Below are 15845 nucleotides of genomic sequence, written 5' to 3'. Positions count from 1 at the left end.
TTCAGTTACTAATTTGTTTGGTGCTCAGTAATATTTAAAACAGCCTGGATTTTAAACCACATGAAAAATATGCCACCCTGCTGTTCCCACAGGCGTGAGCCAACAACTCAAGAAACTACATCTACCTCCTGTGCCAGTAATACATTTATTATTTATGTTTTCAATTACATTTCCATACCAACCACCATGTGTAAAACTGAAAAATTTAAGCATACACCCCCAAAGAATTATACGTGTTTTTCTTACAGCAGGCACTGAATTTTTGAAAAGGACATCATTCCTCTTCACCTAAGTGGCATAATTCCCACTGAAATTTTTTGAGCCAGAGTTAGATCTGGGAGTCCTTTTTCCCTCCTCATAATGAACATGCTGCAGAAAAAGCTTCTGAAGCTGTATGAAGTCAGATGCTCAGCTGGTTATTGAGCAGTTTGGGGCAGATGACTATTAACACTAGCACAGGAGCCAGGGCAATGCCCTGGAAATTAACTAAATCTTATTGTGTTTAAACAAGAAAGGAAATGGGTCTTAGCTTAGGGACATTTATGAAAAATGTCCTGTGCTTTGTTAACACTGACAGATTGCAATGACCAAATACTGAACATTTAGTGTCCAGCTCATTCACACAAGTTAGAAGACATCACACAAAACATCTAAACCGAAAGCCTTACCTTCACTGTACTACATGATCTTACATCAGATGACTTCTAAGAAAGATGGGACAAAGGCACAACTGACAAAACTTTATGGTCTTCTATATCATGTCCTAAAATATTTGTGGAGCATTATGATAGCTATCAGAATCTTCAGATTTTTCTTTTCTTTTTTCTCATTTGGACCTCGAGATCTGTGAGCCTCCAGTATTTTAATTTTAAAGGTCAAATCTGCCTATTGTAAGTAAGCAGCATTTTGATATATTAGTAAGATTTCAGGCACTGAACTTAGCAAAACCCACTCTTCATCACCTATTCTCCTACTCTGAATGTAACTTATTTTCTAATATTCAATATAAGAAAACATCTGTTGCACATATGCTAAAATATATGTGATATTATGCAGATGCATTTAAAATATTGTAAGATTACTTTGTTTTTCTGTTATGTTTTAAAATATTCCATTGTACAGTGCAAATTATAAAATATAAGAACATATTACAATCCCAGTGTCATGGTGCATGTTTTAAGTAACAGGAACACTGATGACTTTTGTAGGAAGTTATATGTGCATTCTAACTGATCATGTGTTTTTTGTTTTTTTTTTTTTTTTTTCATTTGTTGTCTCTCAAGTGCCAGACAAAAGATATGAGCAATATAACTTTTTTTTTTTCTCCATATTGATGAGTCCTAGTCTAATACCAATTTTCTGTGACATTATACATTAACACTGAAAAATAGTCTCAGTATAGGAAGGAAAACAAACAAACAAACAAACAAAAACAAAAACAAACAAACAAAAAACACACAAAACAAACAAACAAACAAAAAAAAACAAACAACAACAACAACAAAAAACAACACTAGGATAGTACAAATATATAGGGGAAAGGAGAAATTCCTTCTCATGTTTTTCTGGAATAGGAGTAAATGATAAATGATAATTTCTTTAGAGGATTGCTTGAATCTGTACTGTTTACAGAGCTCTAGGCATTTGCTATCTATTTGATTTCTTACAAATAGAGGCATTGTACAGTCACAGGATTCCAAGAACCAGTTAAGATAATTAAAAAAGCTGTTAAAATAATTTAGAAATCCCTACTTGCTGAGATGAATTACAGTATTTTGGCAAATGAGTTTAGTGAAAAGGAGTTTGAACCCATTGCAGATTTGAGACAGACACTTTCAACAGCAGACAGCTACTGTAAATGAAATTGGTCCTAACTTCTTTTAAGACATCATCTTGAAATTACTCTTTCTGAAACAAAATTCAACACAAGCCAAACTACACCCACTAATTATTTGAGGTGAACTGAGCTGCCCAATTGTGGACTAATGTGAGCAATTTAATCTCTGATCCAAATCCAATTCTCCAAAAGAGAATATTTGTGCTTATTGCTGCTTACAGCTCCATGTATTATGCCTTTTGTTTCCTATCATTGGTCTTCACTGGTTCAATTGACTAAATATAAGTGCTCGGTGCTATTTGCAGTGTTCCAGTGTATGCAAAAAAAATCCACACGGTTGGCAGATGTATCACGGGAACTTTGGGAGACCTGTGCACCCTGGAGCTGCAGATGGAGGCCAGGTGTGGTAAGCTAGGGCATTTCAAGGGACAATGGAAAGAAATCTGTGTTTGACAACTGAAACAAACCCACTCTGAAAGGACAGAGGCCTTCCAATCCCCCTGTGTTATATCTGCAAATTCCAAGCAGACGTCTTGAATACCCCAGGGTGCCTCATATGGTGGCCAGCAACAACATTTGGGCACCCATATCTTGTCATCTCAAAATATTCCAAGGATTAGTGGTGTTAAATTTATTAAAAGTAAAAGTAAAGTTTGGCCTTCCAGAAGGGAACTTCTTTTGAAACTCACTCATGCAGTACTGGGATTCACTCTAAAGAAGACTCCTATTTTTCATCAGTTGAAAAGCCCTCTAGATTTATTTGACCTAAAATTAGGTGTTTTGTGCCACCTAAGATACCTTCTAGTATTTGAAGTATCTACATCAGTCTGGCATAGGTGACACAGGACCACTAGGAGATCCATGTGCTACTGGGGTGGCAACTACTGTGTGTATCAGGAGGGATACCCTATATGGATTGACAACAACCCCGTCAAAGGGGATTGAGAGATCAATATATTGAGAATCGCTAATTGTATTGATAATCCCCTTTGACTGCAATGTGAGCACCAACATTGCTTAGGGAAGCCTGCATTTAAATACCTATTGTTTCAAATGGACTCCTGCACCCATTCCCCTCTGCTGTCAGTGGGTTCTTCCCAGGCACAAGAATTTGCTGGTCTTCACAGTGCTGTAGAAGTTTTTCTATGAAGTTTCATTCAGAAAAATATTGGTACTCTGGCCATGATTACAAGGATAATTTAATTATGGAGTTATCTTTAAGTGTCACTAGGATTGTTCATCGCCTTGGCTAAATTAGACTATAAAACCATTTTCACTTCCATTTACAAAGTGCTAGTCCTGTTTCTGATATCATGTAGATTTGACAGAAGAAAAGTAATCTTTTTGCACAGGCTGAGCTGGTTCAGTGACTAAGAAGAGTTGGGGCTTGATTTGAGAAATCTTATTTTCCGAGTGTAGTAACCAAAGGAGGAGTTTACTAAATTTCACCTAACACACTAAAAAGCATGACTCAGTTGTTTGTTTCTTTATACATAGAACTTCTAGTGCTATTTCATGCTTCAGTGGTACATAACAACATTAATAGCCTCCTCTGTGGGTTTTTGTTCTCCTCTCTGGTCACTCATTAGTGACTGTCCTCCATACAAATTGTTCTATAGTATTTATGTATCTTTTCCTGGACCCATTTACTGTCAATTGATTTCACATTCAGACTACGTGTAATGACTCACTTACTAGCTCTAAAGTCTCCTTGTTTGCATGGGCTACTTGCATCAATATCATTAGCCCTGAACAGCCCCAAGAATCCTGTTCACGGCCATGAGCTTTTAAGTTATAAGATCAGTTCTTCTCAACGTTCAACTGTCAAGTTTTCAGTCAGTTCTAATTAGAGTCTCAGGTCAAAAATAAATAAATAATTAAATAAATGTAATAACAATAACCAAAAAAAAAAACCCAACAACAAAATACAAAAAACACAATAGTGACACATTCTTAGTGGTTACAGTTTCTTTGTCACACGCTCAGAGGAACATTTTGATGTCATTGGAAGTTGAGCATTTTATAATGCCTGAAATGCTTCTAAATATGAATTACATATCTGAAAATTATTAATGACATTCTTGGCATTCCATTAATGTTATTTATTATTTATCATGTGTGAGACGGAACTGCCTAGAGGCCTTTGCAAAGGATCAAGGGCCCATAGTGCTAATCTCTTGCTAGGCATATCAATCCAGATGGATGAGCAAATGCAGGAGCACATGGCAAACAGCAAAACCTGTTTGTCAGCTCAGAATTCCAGTCTGTAAAATACAGCCCTAGAACAGAGTCGGTGGCATAGTCAATACTAACTGGCACCTTCGGCACTTTGGGCAGCTGTCACAGATGAAATGACACAGACTGAACAAAATCAGTCTGTTTTTAGGCTTGTTTACTATGAACTGCTTCATCTGTTCTTTGACCTAAATGATCATGTTTTCTAAAGCAGGCTTCAAAGGTAGGAGGGTGTGTTTGGTTCATTTCTGAACTCATGGTATCAGTGTGGTTGAGGAGCACATCCAGACTGTTAAAAATGAAAAGTAATCCTTTGTAGCATATTATTGTGGTAGTTTTATACTAATGGACAGCTGAACTCTGCCACAACTGCTCTCTCACTCCTCCTAAAAGTGGGGGGAGAAAACGGGGGGAGAAGGAGGGAAGGGAATGATGGGAAAGGAAAAGGTTCACGGGTTGAGATAAGGATAATTTAATTAAAGGGAAAATCAAGAGGGGAAAAACAAAACAAAACAAACAAACAAACAAACAAAAAACAAAACCAAAAACAAACAAACAAACAAAAACCATCAAAAAACAAGCAAAGGCCACATGGAAGCAAAAAGAGAGAGAAAGCAATTATTTCTAACGAGTGATGTCTGGCCACATCCTGGGAAACAGGGCCTCAATCCACATAGCAGTTGTTCAGGAGGACAGATGTTTTCACAACAAACCTCCTTCCCCTTTCCCACATTTATTGCTGATTGTGACATTATAGGGTATGGAATATCTCTTTGGTCAGTTTAGGTCGGCTGCCCTGAAGATGTTCCTTCCCCACCACCCACCCTCAGCTGACTGGCTTTTTGGAGTTTGAAGAGAGTCTTGATGACGTGCCAGCACTACTCAAACAAAGAGCAAGGGACAGCAAGAGACAAAGCATCGGTGAGATACCAATGCTCTTCTAGCTACAAGTGTAGAGCATAACCCTATATGGGCTGCTGTGAGGAAAGTTTGGTCCATTCCAGCTAGACGCAGTGAAATGATTAAGCATCATCTCTTTAACTCTGGTAAATGAGAAAGCTAATCCTCCTACTGTTGTGCTCATTTTGTAATGATAATGATACTGATACACGTAGCCCATTATTGAGGGGAAGAATCTGTTCAAGGATCTGTAGTTAATGTTTTAGGGACCTAAATGTTTGCTCTGTAAAATGACCCTTTCAAAAAGACCATACACTCCCACTACAAAACCCGGTATATTTTGAGTATGTTAATGTTCTTTTATTATTATTATTATTATTATTATTATTATTATTATTATTATTATTATTATTATTATTTAAGCTTTAGGGTGACTTCCCTTAAAAATAAAAGAAATTATATTTTGAAAAGACAAAACTGATCTCCCACAGATGTTACACCTCTGCATGTGCATGACATTAACACTGTGAGAAGGTCTGGCACTTATGGGAGAGAAGTTTGTCTGCTGCCCTTTGCTTTCCTCCTTCTCCTTAGTGGTGGTTCTGAAGTGTGCCATCACTTCTGTCTCTTCAAGGCTCATGTCTACAACCCATTTGTAAGAGCCCTGTGTCTCTTTAGCACTTCATACTAGGAAATGGGATTGCCATCATCAACCTAAAACAAGAACTTACTTTTTTTTTTTTTTTTTTTAAACAGGAATTACTGTATTATAATTATATTGTTATTATATCGAATAACAAATTCTCTGTGAAATAAGCGACATTAAAATAACTCTTAAGATCTCTACCATTACAAACTCCTTGCACCTCCAACAGTAATGTATTCACTGATATTTCTACTTCCTAATCCTCCTTCTCTACCTCCCTGTCTCTGCACTATCATGAAGAAAAGGGCCTAATGGTTAGGGCCTACTCAGTGACAGGGAAGAGCTGAGGTTGATTTTTTCTGTTGCAGGTTTCTACTGTGAGCCTGCATGGGCTTTCTCAGATTTTTTTCTCCTGTGTATTTTACGGAGGATGATGTGGCCTTCCTGTGGGGCTGTGAGATTTCATGAACTCGTTATTGATAATGGTCTCTGCCTTTCATCTCCCGATCTCCCACATCACTTTTTTAGCTACCTTTGCTCTGTAATGCTGGGAGGAAGAAGGGTGGGGAGGCTGGCGATGAGAGACACTAGGAGCTCCAGGGTGCAAGCAGGGCTGCTGTATGAGGCTCATGTTAACTGCCACAGTGCTCGATTAACCGTAACTGTTTCTCTCTTTAGATTACTCATGCTTAAAGGACTCTGAAACCAGCCCAGAAAAATACAACTGAAATCAGGAAATTTCCAAACGGCAACAAGGCCCAATAGCCAAATAAAATAAATGAGCTGGCCTAGGAAATCCTTGTAACTTGCCACCCAACAACAATAAACCAACCATACAGCACACAAACTAGAAAGGAAACAAAGAAGCCTTTTAATTATTTACAGTAGGCTTATTGTGGATAAGTAAACATTGGCCAAGGACTTATAAAAGTTAGCTTCAGTGAAGTGGCCTTATGCAGTAGTATATTGCCTGCATATTTCACACACAGGTTTTTTAACTAGTTCCAGCCTAGTGTAAATAAAATGATTCTCCCAGCAGCAGGGCTGTTAACTTGGGACATGGTTTTCCACTTACCAATTTCAGGGACTGCAGTCATTTTATAATTAGCTAAACTCCTTATCAGTTGTTGTCTTAAAGTGGGTAAGCTTTACAACCATGGAATACTGTGCTGACAGAAAAGCTACTAGGAAAGGGACAAGGAAGTTGCACTGCACTAATGTAGTTAGAAGAAAACTCTGGTTCTCCCAGGTCTATGGCCAGAAATGGCTACTTGTACCTCTTGGGTACACTTTTGGGTCTCCACCTCCACTTGAGAATGTCTCAGGTAACATGTCCCAACCCTGGCATGAGGGTGTGGGTCCTCATGGCTCTGGCATACTGCGAAGGCAACCAAGGGAGCCTGGTGGGGCTGGGCAGGAGGGAGGTGGGGTTGGGGCCTAGCCCTCAGGGCAGAAGGGCAGAGCCACCCATTTGGGCTGCTTCTCCTACCTGGTTTCTGAGTGAGACAAGCCAAAGTTGATCCCGCAGTCTTGCCCACAGCCTGTATCAAGCACACCGGCTGCTCTAAGCAAGTAAATATAGAAAATAGGAATAGCTCCTTCCTGATGCCAGCTCAGTCCAAGGGTGCTACAGATCCTTACACCTGCCAATTGTCCCATGGCAAGAGACATCACATAACATATAAATGTTAGTTCCCATTAATGTCTTTCCTCCAGTGATGCAGAATTTAGCTTTCTCTCCTTTACCCAGTCCCCATACCTCATGAGATTTTGCCATATTTGAGACCTTTATTGCTTCTTGAATTTGGCTGAATTTGACTAAAAATATGAAAGGCATTAAAAGGAGACTAGCAGACACTGAGGCATAAACTTTTAGGAAATCAGGTTACAACTGAAAGGAAGGTCACAAATAAAATGTATGCACTCTACTGGTGACTGAGATTATAATCAAGTAAATAATTTTCAGTCAACTAAATACTTTCGAAATTAGCACAGTAGCTGATAAAACAAGCAGCAAAACCCATCTCACCTTTAAACAAAGTCCTTCCTATCCAAGATAACGGATGATTTTTGGAACAGTGGTTACATTCCAGACTCCTTGAAAATAAGTCAAGGAATTTCAGAACACATACTAAACAAGTGCCAGAAAATGGTTGGACACAGCCTGATCCTTCCAGTTCTTCCTCAGCAAGATGAAGCTGTGACTTTGATGTTTCTGAATATTTCTTTTTGGGCTTTAATCAGGATTTTATCAAGGAGAAAAAAGTGTCATCTTTTGACAACTTTCCCATTATTTCAGTGCATAAAGCATGAGTTCCACAAGATTGCTTACAAAATATTTCTATAAAACTTTCCATAAATAGGTATGCGCATGTGTCGATCTGCTTGAGGGTAGGAAGGCTCTGCAGGAGGATCTGGATAGGCTGCACCGATGGGCTGAGGTCAACTGCATGAAGTTCAACAAGGCCAAGTGCCGGGTCCTGCACCTGGGGCGCAATAACCCCAAGCAGAGCTACAGGCTGGGAAAGGAATGGTTGGAGAGCTGCCAGGCAGAGAAGGACCTGGGAGTGATGGTGGATAGTCGGCTGAATATGAGCCAGCAGTGTGCTCAGGTGGCCAAGAAGGCCAACGGCATCCTGGCTTGTATCAGAAACAGTGTGACCAGCAGGGCTAGGGAGGTGATCGTCCCCCTGTACTCAGCTCTGGTGAGGCCGCACCTCGAGTACTGTGTTCAGTTTTGGGCCCCTCGCTACAAGAAGGACATGGAGGTGCTTGAGCGGGTGCAGAGAAGGGCGACGAAGCTGGTGAGGGGCCTGGAGAACAAGTCCTACGAGGAGCGGCTGAGGGAGCTGGGCTTGTTCAGCCTGGAGAAGAGGAGGCTCAGAGGCGACCTTATCACTCTCTATAGGTACCTCAAGGGAGGCTGTAGCGAGGTGGGGGTTGGTTTGTTCTCCCACGTGCCTGGTGACAGGACGAGGGGGAATGGGCTTAAGTTGAGCCAGGGGAGTTTTAGGTTAGATGTTAGGAAGAACTTCTTTACCGAAAGGGTTGTGAGGCATTGGAACAGGCTGCCCAGGGAAGTGGTGGAGTCACCGTCCCTGGAAGTCTTCAAAAGACGTTTAGATGTAGAGCTTAGGGATATGGTTTAGTGGGGACTGCTAGCGTTAGGTCAGAGGTTGGACTTGATGATCTTGAGGTCTCTTCCAACCTAGAAATTCTGTGATTCTGTGATTCTGTATATATATATATATATATTTTAATTGTATAGAACATTGTTCTGGCTATGCTGATCTGTCACAGGTAACTGTTAACACACTCTGCCTTCTTTTGCTTCAAAATCTTTTGCCTTAGCTTTAAGGCTCTTTTCCAGGTTCCTGACCTTAGATACTCACTGTTCTCCAATTTAGTTGTATACTTGTCCAAGTCTCATACTGGTTGCATCTTCTGTGTCTCTAAATAACTGCAGGCCTCCCCCAGTGACCCTCAGTGTGATGTATAAACAAATGTTTACCCAGTGTTTGATTCAGCTATCTTTCTCCTGAAGAACATGAGCTTCTGCAGACCTGCTCCTGATTTTCCATCTCTTAGGTTTAAAGTTATAGTCTGCAATATAACAGGGTGACAACAGCAATGTGTGTTTCCTCTCTCCTGAGCCTAACAGTTAAAAGACTATGAAAAATAAAAGCAAAATTAAGAAGTGTTGCTCCACCTTGGCTGCTTATGGCTTTCATAGACATCATCTGTCCCATTAAGCAGACAGAGTTATCACAGGAGACAGGGCATAATGCATTGCAAATCAGGAACTCGACATTATGTAACAATCTAAAAACTATGCAAGTATGGTTTGAATGAAATACAACTGCTGGGTTACCAAACAGATAGGAAGCCAAGAAAGTAATTACAAATACAGATAGAAAAGAAAGAAGAGACACAAGGGAAATGTCTTACAATATTTTCTGGTAATCAGTCAGTAGTTTGTTGTCCTTGACATGGATCAAAATAAAATAAAATAAAATAAAATAAAATAATCCTACAGGTTAAATTCTGTTGGGCTTTATGTTATTTTTTAATAAAAAATATAATTTATACAAAACTCCACAGGAAAAAAGCCAACAATGTAGCTACCTTTCAATATATTTAACTGATAATTGCTATTTGGAGCATAGGATATGACAGATGGTATCACTTCAATAGTTTATCTATTTTCCAGTAACAGTCTATATAAGATGCTGATTAAAGAGTTTTCTGAACACCCAGCAGAGGTGTATCATAAATACTTTTAGCTCTCTTAATAACCTTCCTCTTAACTGAAGTGTCATTTTCATTGGTTTTATTTAGCACAACTATTGCTTTGGTAAGGATAGGAGCAGTAATAAAAAACAAACAAACAAACAAAAAAAAAACCACACAACACACATACAGAGAAGAAGTTAAAATAAATCTTTGCAAAAAAGATTGATTTTATTGCAAGGAAATCTAGTGTAGAAAGGTACTTTTGATTAAATGAATCCCATTTTTGCCCATGCTTTGACAGACTTAATGAGATACAGACAAGACCCAAGATTATTTCAAGGAGCAAACGGCTAATTTTCTTTTTTTTTTTTTTTCTTTTTTTTTTTTTTTTTTTTTAAGACATCATTTTAATTGCAATGTAATTTATTAGTTTTCTTCCGAAACATTGTGGTTTTAGTTTCCTAAAAGGATGTCCAGGCAGCAAAAAAGATAATTCTCCATCCCAGTCAATCAGCTTTGTCAGAGTGATTTCTCCACCTGGTTGCAAAAGTTGATTACATGGAAAGGAACTTTAAATGAATAAACAAGCAAACAACATTTCATTCTTCATAATTCTTTCTATTCCATGTGGGTTATTTTTTGATGTTAATTATTTTGGTGTGTGTTTTGTTTGAGTCAGGAGAAAAAAACACTGATAATTTGGAAAAAAAAAAAAAACACAAACAACACAATACAACCATTTTATTAAAAACAAACAAACAAACAAACAAACCTCTTGCATTTTGCAGTGTGTATTTAAATAAATGAATGATTATTCTATTAAATAAGTAACTGTTTGGAAACTAGATAAGAAATGTCTAAGCATCTGAGATAATATTTAGGCAGAATGTAAGTGTCTGCATTCAAGATTGTGATCTACCCACCTAACTGGGAAAGTACTTCAGAGTCTCTAATCATCAAAGTTTTCACTTGAAAATGTATGCAGTTAGCTCACATTCTTCTTAAGAGCCTAGATGAATATTTAACTCATTATGTTATAGCTTAACAGCTTCAAATTTATAAATTGATTTTGCTTTACAGTGCAAGATATCGATCAGGATTTGGATCCCATAAAATATGGGAGTCTAGTGTTATTGTGGGATCTGGTGGTCTCACCTGACCTTCGACTGTTAAGATGCGTCTCCATCAGCACTGATTTCCTGATTATACTGATTTCCTTCCTGGTCCAGATAAAGGCTGGTAATTCTAATCCCCATTTCACAGAAGCATCAAATTTAGATGATATGGATAAAGTTTGAAACTGAAGCTGTTCCTCTCTCTTTGATATTTGTTAATCATGGAGTTAGTTACTCCATCTCACTCCTGTTACCTGTGAATACGACTCAGAAGTATTGAGTATCCAGACAGAAATAACCAGACAACCTGGATAGTGGGAGAACAATGGGATTTTATGAAATCTGCTCTCAGGGAAAGACCCTAAAAGGATGTGCCAATGCTCAGCATTACTGTTTTATGCTGTGTTGTAAATACACTGTATGGAGGTATGCTATAGTCACTGTTCAAACACAGAATGAATCTTGGAAAAACAGTTCTTTTCGTCTGGAGAGATAAAGCTCACTATCTCTCCATTTCTCTTCCCTCTTCATCTTCTTTTCTTTTGTATGGACTACTTGGAAGATTCTGTAACTGAAGAGAAACTAAGGAAAAAGAAAGAAAAATGTAATTTCACACTGGCCTTTTATTTTTTATTATTTATTTTATTATTTATTTATTTATTTTTATATTTTTAACTAAGCACACCCATTGTAAATGGTAAATTATCTTAAGTTGCCACACAGTAGTTCTTATACTCGCTCTTGGATGTTTTCATTTTTGTATGACTTTCATCTAGTTCCATCATTTCAGAACAACTAACACAGACTGAAGTATACAGTGAGTTTGTAAAGACTTCCAGTTGGCTCCAAGTGCATTTCCTGGCTGGTGTTATTTTTCTATAGCTTCTGGATCTCAGGCAAACATCTAAGCTTGGCTTTAAGTGCATGCCAGGAAAAGTATTGGCTCAGATATCAAGTTTAAAGACACATCATTTTTCCTCTTCCTAATACCAAAACAATAAACTCCTAATAAAACGGGGTGTATTTTAGTTCTTCAGAAATAATATTTTCTTGGAGGAAAAACAGTTTGCAGCTGGGCATTAAATTTGGCTGTAAAGAAGAGCTCTCACTCTTAAAGCTGCTACCAGTATCTGGCTGTCTGAAGAGAGGGCAGGTAATACAGAGAAAATGATGGCAATAAAACCTCATATTCCTGTGTAATATAAGAGTTATTTCTTCTTTTGGCTGAATCTTCACAGTTTGGTGAGATTTTCTCAGGCCAATATTACTATGAATATTACAGTGTCTGGAAACCAACAACTGTAGTCCTCCTGAGTACTCAGTGCTGCTAAATCCCACCTACCTTAACCAAAACAGCCTTTCACTGACTCAGACATTGATTTCTTGGACTGCAGTTTTTTAATAGATTTTTTTTTGTTGTTTTGTTTTGTTTATCACTCATTGAAATTTTAAATCTATGAGAAAATGTATCTTTTTGAGTTAATGTAATGAACATCAAAGCTCTGCACAGTGATCAGGACTAAAAAGAAAGTCAACCCATGCTATTACTTCTTCCATATTAAGGTGTTGGTCTACAAACAAATGAGAATTAAACCTAGAAGTTGTCTGGCCAAATTCTAAACATGAGTAGTTCTTAGTTTTATTTACACAGGATTAATTAGATTTTTAGATTGTTAATTAACATGTTGAATACCAAACAGTGCAAGATATTGTCCTATGCAAATCTATCTGTGTTCTGACCTTGCCCAGCTGGACCCTTACAGATTGTTTTGTTAGAGATGAGGAAACTAATTTTGGAATGCTTCTCCATCATCTAAAGGAAACTGAAAGAGTGCACAAGTAGAGTCTTTGTCAAAGATTTCCATCTTGTCCTGGTTTTGGTTTGGTTTGTCAAAGCTGGAGTGTCATTTTAGTTTAGCACTTCTGTTTCCTACATTGGCTGCAGACACGGAAAGGAAAAGCAGCACAATTAGGATATTCATTTTGTAAAAGAGGGAATCAAAAATGTAAGGTTTGGAATAGTCTCTTTGTTTATTTTCAGTTAAGTTTGTCTGAATAAGTTCTCCCTTTCCAACTCTGTCTTGAAACAGAAGTGCCCTCAACTGCATAGCTGGCAATGATTATTTAGTGTGTGTTTTATTTACCTCTCAGTATGTTGGACCAAATTCCATCCCCAGAGATAACTACAATCTAGGTTTTTTAATGCACTTTATTTATGAATATATTCATGACTGGAAGCAAAACCAGGTAGCTGGTATGGAAAGTTCTTCTTAGGAGGTATTCTTCTTGCCATTTTTGCACTATTGCATTGATTTCCTGAAAGAGATGTAAATCTGATGTTGCTTTGTCAATGATTCTGGATGCCATTCATTAAAATCTCCAACAGCCATTTTGAAGATGTCTAGAAGGGTCATAACACTGTTTTGTTATTGCTATGGCAGTGATTTCAAGCTCAATTCCATATGTGCTGTGAGTAGCTTTGGGAATTAGATTAAATAATTATTGTACACAGCTACTGCCAGAAATATATATACATATATTTTTCCCCTTCTTCTTGTATGTTGGGCCATTTGAATCCTTCTTCCTGAAATTAAAACACAAAGAAAGTCCAAACTAAGTTCAGCTTGTTTCCTAGATCCAGGGAACATTTTCAAAGTCATTTGTGGAATGGGGAAAAAAGTCTTATCGATCATATGTAAAATAAAGAAATGTGATATGAAAGATGCTGGGATGCAAAAAACGTGTTTCTGTTAGAGCTGACAAAAAATTTCCAGTACTGGTAGCAAGACATTGATGCTCTTGTATGAGGCTTCACAATGTATTGCCAATAATGCCAAACTACTGCCATCATTCAAAAGTGCTAAGTTCAGCTTAAAATGGGTCAAATAAGATGGTCAAAGGATGAAAGCTTTGATTAGGAGCAAAAATGTAACTTGCAGAGCTTAGCAGAGAGGAGGCATAAGGAGGATTTGATTACTCCAGATAATAGAAATGAAGCATAGAAATAGAAATCTGCATGAGGAAACATGGAGTAGAAAGGGAGAAACATTTAAGCTAATGAATAACATTGAGTAAAAGAAAGTCCTGATACAGAAGTGGTGTTCTGGAATAGCTTTGAATGGTTATTCCAGTAGAAAAGACAGAAAACCCTAATTAGACAGCTGGGAGCAGACTTGATGATCCATTAAATCCCCTCTGGTGCACCATTCTGTCTAAAGCTTTCTGTTTAAAATACATGCAGTTTAGGAGATTTTTTTTTTCTTGGTTTACCTAGTAGTGACCTCATAGGGCCAGAATAAGAAAATGGCTTGACAAATGATATTTGACCTTTGTTTCATCTCTGTGTCGTAAAGCCATGTTTTAGTCCAGATTAATAGCATTGCCTTCATCATATCAAGCATGAACTGAATCACACCAATAGGAAGGTCTATTTTGCTCCCTCTTCCCCCTCCTCCCCCCCCCTTTTTTTTTTCTCTATAGAAATTGATGGCTGCCAACACATATACTAGTTCAGTTTCTTGCAAATTTTACATACTCCCCAGAGTCAGATGTTGTTCACAGTTCCTTGAAATATCCTCCTAATGAGTAGGATGTAATTTCCAGCAAGAATTTTAAGTTACACTGGTACAGTCCTGCTGTTTTAAAACAGTGAACCATGAGAGTACTCAGCTAAACCTATGGTAATCATGACAGCTTAGTGTTGATGAGCTCTGTCTTTCCTTCCTTTCTTTTAATTACGGAAACTAAGCATTATTCCTTGCTGTTTTAAAGAGAAGGATGGGCTGTGGTTCTCATTTATTATTATTATAAATATATTTTTTTTTTTCAATCATGTCTGGTATTCTGAGAGCCTTTACCTGTGTTTAAGTGGTGGCTTAAAGTTTATTTTTTATTTGTCTATCTAGATGCCAAGATTTCTTAGGATAGAAGCGAACACTTTTTATGTACAACATTAAGTACAGAAAATCCTCGTAGTTAATTTGAAGCCCATAATGGTATATATTGTAACCCTGACTGAGATTTCTTTCAGAACATTCACATTATTAAAGCCTTTTCATTAAAAACATAGATGAGTTTTTTCTGAAATCTTCACTACAAGTAAGCACCATGCTCTCAAACTTTATAGCTTAATGCCATCAGTATAAATAAATTTAAACTAAAAATAAATTTTACCTCAATATTTATTTTATTACCAGTTGATGGGTCCATGGGCAGAAGTGCCATTCACAGCACAGGGGTGCTTCATAATAGACTAATTTGCATAAGTAATAAATAATTTACCTATATAAATTATATATCAAAATGCTCTCTAGAATCTATTCAATTCAATGATATTGTTGTTTTGTAGCCTTTAATACTGTTGAGTCTTTAATATTTAAATCCAACACCTCTTCCACAGCAAGCCCACAGGAATTCTTTAATATATATTTTTATTTTTTTCAGAACTATACTGACTTGGTTATTAAGACAACAACTTGAACTTGATTTTTCTGCACTGAGAGATACAGATGACTCCGTTAGAAAGTTTGGGCTCACCAAAAAGCTTCACAAGAAGATAATCTAAATATTCAAAAACAAAACAAAACAAAACAAAACATTAATTTTCTAGAGGTTTGTAGTTCTTCAGAAGGGTGCGTGAGCATGGAGGTACAGCGTCAGTGATTCTAAGAATGTTTTCTATTCAATGAACTATGAAAGCTTTACATCCAAAAATGTAAGCAAGAGAAGAAAACAGGCAGACAGAAGATGGACCACAGTAATATCTCATCTACATTTATAAAAACTTATAAAATGCCAGGAGAAAATGTATCACATTTAAGTGAAGTAGAGAAGATCTTTCAAGGATTTCCCAGTGGCTTTTGGAGTTAAGGATGAGTGG

Source organism: Aythya fuligula, chromosome 1, assembly GCF_009819795.1.
Source record: "Aythya fuligula isolate bAytFul2 chromosome 1, bAytFul2.pri, whole genome shotgun sequence".
Lineage (NCBI taxonomy): Eukaryota > Metazoa > Chordata > Aves > Anseriformes > Anatidae > Aythya > Aythya fuligula.
The sequence above is the reverse complement of the archived record's forward strand: the minus strand, read 5'-3'. Positions refer to the sequence as shown.